Source organism: Pleurodeles waltl, chromosome 9 (genome assembly GCF_031143425.1).
Source record: "Pleurodeles waltl isolate 20211129_DDA chromosome 9, aPleWal1.hap1.20221129, whole genome shotgun sequence".
In the NCBI taxonomy this organism is placed as follows: Eukaryota; Metazoa; Chordata; class Amphibia; order Caudata; family Salamandridae; genus Pleurodeles; species Pleurodeles waltl.
Window position 1 is genome coordinate 311,431,134 of NC_090448.1, and position 3,680 is coordinate 311,434,813.

Below are 3,680 nucleotides of genomic sequence, written 5' to 3' on the forward strand. Positions count from 1 at the left end.
GAACAAAATGTTGAAAAGGAAATCTATATAGAGGAGATATAGATTTACTAAAATAAACACCATTGCTACATACCTTGAAAATATGTATATTGTGAAGGTATGTAGATAAGGAGTTACAGATATAAAATCTATAATTTCCGTTCAATATTTTGGATTCAACATTTTGTCCTAGATATTTGTAGACCTTGATATTTTAGCTTTGATATTTAGGGGCATACCTATTCAGACATGTATGCTATGTTGTCATTATGCTCCTGTCAAGAAATTAGTCTGCTGCAATCAAACTCAGAAGTGTTAACAGCGGTCCTTCAATTATCATGTCTGTCGATGTTGTATCAAGCAACAGGCAAGGGGTGAACACAACTGTTGCTTCTGTGCTTCTGTGTCTTGTGTCTTGGGATGATTATTGCAGCTAACACTGTTCCTAAGAATGTTAACTGATTCTGTGGAGAGACTCCTGTCAAGATACAGCTTTCTACAAATGGTAATATCCAGTGGGCACCGGGAAAAGTAATCACATTTCAGATTAATTAGTTACATACCATTCCGGCTTCTGCAAGATGTATTTCAAGTATATTCCTAGTAGTGGTTCTCACTGACTTCAAAACAATATATTCAACTCCAGTATATCACCCCTAATATTTTACAGCCTTGCACTTTTGCAATGACTCTTCAGGGTACTGATATGTTACCACCCTTACCTGATATTCCCATGAAGAATATGGCTTTCCCAGAGGGCATATGGGTTGATTAAGATAGGGTAAATGATCCATAGTCTTGAATAAAAAGGGACGTATACTGTCTGATTCTACTCATAATGATATGGTGACTATTTGGATGAGCAGAATGAATGAGCTTGTAATTGGTGATAACATTTGCTATGTTAATGTTACCGGGGTTAACAATCTTGTTTTATGGTTCGTAAAGTATTTCCTGAGAACTAATTTACAGTGGATAGCTTTGTTAAGCAAGACTAGGGATGGGGTTGCATGGAACATTGTAATCAGAGCAGCCCACCCAATGGAAACAGCTAAATTCCATTCACTTGAACACAAGTATACAGGAATCATGCGATTCTGCAGCATATCCCCATAACTATGGATTTACAACACAAGCCACATAATTCACCATTTTATATAAGTTTTGAAAATTTCAACAAATAAATCTAATCCAAGCTCAAAAGGATTAAACAGTACTAAGAAACATGGTGCGTATGATGCCACACAAAGGTTAACTGATCACCATTAATTGTACTTGTACTAATGAGGCAAAACATTTAACCAGACAATATTTATGTGTCAAAACAGTGAAATTGAGTGAGAGAGGTGACGCAAAGGCCACTGACACTTGATATGTGTGAAAAAGGCTGCTTTATTGAAACAGGTGTGCATCACAACAATTCCTAGGCATTTTGCCTCACAAAACTGAAATCTCACTATACAGCAATTTGTCACCTAATTTCCTATCCCACCTCAAAAGTCTCACCCCCCCACATAACCTAACCCATGAAGTATCTACTTCCTAATATCCTGCACTCCTGCAACTGCTTTAACTTCCCTTTCAGTTTAACTGTAAATCTATTAACATATACTAAACTAACATTCCTTTATCAAACCTTTAAATTCCTGCCCCTCTCTGGTGTGAGGTTGTTCACACCCTCCATTTCAGCATGGTTCGCCTAAGGCAACATCAACAACCTTGACTAAACCCATGCAAACTTGTCGGCCAACCGCCACTCAGAAAACGGCAATGGCCAGACTTTTTCTGCACCCCCAAATCATTTGTCACTCAACGCTGTAATTTCAAAGTCACGGCTAAAAACTCTTTTATCTCCAACAAAAAACTCCTTCCTGAAATGTAAAAAGTGGACCCCATCCCTCTGAAAAAATTTAACTGTATCATACCTAATGTCACAATGCTCCACTCGGCCTAGTCCCTCTTCTCTGCAAAAACCTTGCATTTCCCTAATTATTTTATTCCTAGCCCTGTTAATCAGTGCCTGCTTGCTAGCCTCTCCAAGCTCCAGGGAATTCTGTCCATGCCAAAAAAATCGCCCAGACCATTGGGCCTTGGTCTCTCTCAAATCCCTGTTCATCGCACGCAGCAATGCCAGGCCATTTTCAGCCATTAAGTCATTTTCTCTTAAATGCACAAAAAGAGCATCAGGACAATATCCATCCCCATAAAAACCTGTTCTGACTGGACAACAGCTCTTTCCATCTCATCCCACCCTTTCCACACCATGATAACGAAAGGGAACTCACATCAGAAGCCAACTTCCAACCCTGGGGACTCTTTCCAATTTCCCATTCAACTCATTGTAACAACGAATGGCCCATGATCCACAAGCCGGCAGCCTCTGGGCCTAGTACTGAACCCTAAATACTAAAAACAGTAAGGGGAAGAAACAGCAATCCATACTTCAACAAGCCCCCACCTGAGCTGACATACCCTTTGAAACAATCTGAAGGCATCTTCCCATCCCCATAACTTGCTCCTTTGACCATCCCACTAGCCAGCCTCTGTCACTGTTCCAATGCGAAAAGAGTGTGGACCATATTCTGATGCTGCTAAGCCAAGCCTGGCTAGCGTTTTCTGTAGTACTGCCAGCAGTTGGAAAGAAGATGTGCGCTCACCATTTACATGCCTAAAACTTACCCATCGTGTGACGAGCTAAGAGCCTGTAGTTTCCTGCCCCATGTTAATGGCACAAATCCTGTTCCGGGTAAACTGGCACAAATATTGTCCTTCCTATTGACCTCTGAGCTGTCAGTGAAAGTTGCAGCCGTACCCTTAGTCCAGACTCTTGTAACACCACATTGCTCCAAAGAAGAGCCCTACTGCCCCTGCCCCCAGGAATTCTGATACCCAGAATGTGCCAAAAACATCAATGTCATCAGGGAAGCGAACAGCGTCATATCCACTTCTGCCATGCATATCGTCGGCAGGGCCCAGATTACCTGTATAAAGTCCTGTCACAAAAGGGGCTTCCTCTTTGACAACAAACAGCCCTCTACCCTGGCCCATCCTTCCAACATCCTCTTCCCTAGTTCCCCAGAGCAGTTTGCCCATGAAAGCAATCACTGCCAACTTTCTAGAAATCATAACTCTAGAAAGTAGTATTTCTGTCAGGCTCAACATAAATTGTACTACATCCTCCACTCTCGCCAATCCCTCAAGGCTCTTCTGGACCCCAGAGCTCAAATATTCTTCCCAGGCCTGTGTGATTTTCGAGTGGATGCCGCCAAAGACCCTGACACCAGCTGGAACAGCCTCTGTCTCCTACTGTCCATACCTCCGTTGCCATGCATTTGTTGTCCCTGTCCGCCTGCATGGCCAGCCCACTGTGAATGAGACAATGCATCTGCAGTGTCATTGTCCACCCCTGGCACATGTTTAGCCATAAACATGATGTTGTGTCTCAAACATGCTAGTACAAATACTTGTAGCACCTTCAACACTTTGGCATCCCTGGTCGATTGCCTATTCATCACTTGGACCACTGCCATACTATCAATTAGAAATAGGACCTTTTTGTGTGCTAACAGACTTCCCTACCGAAAAAACGCCATGACCAGTGGAAAATGCTCCAAAAATGCAATGCTCGGCCCCCGTGCTTCCAAGCTGTTGGCCATTCCTCAACAAACCAATGTTCCTGTCAATATAGGCCAAAACCCAAA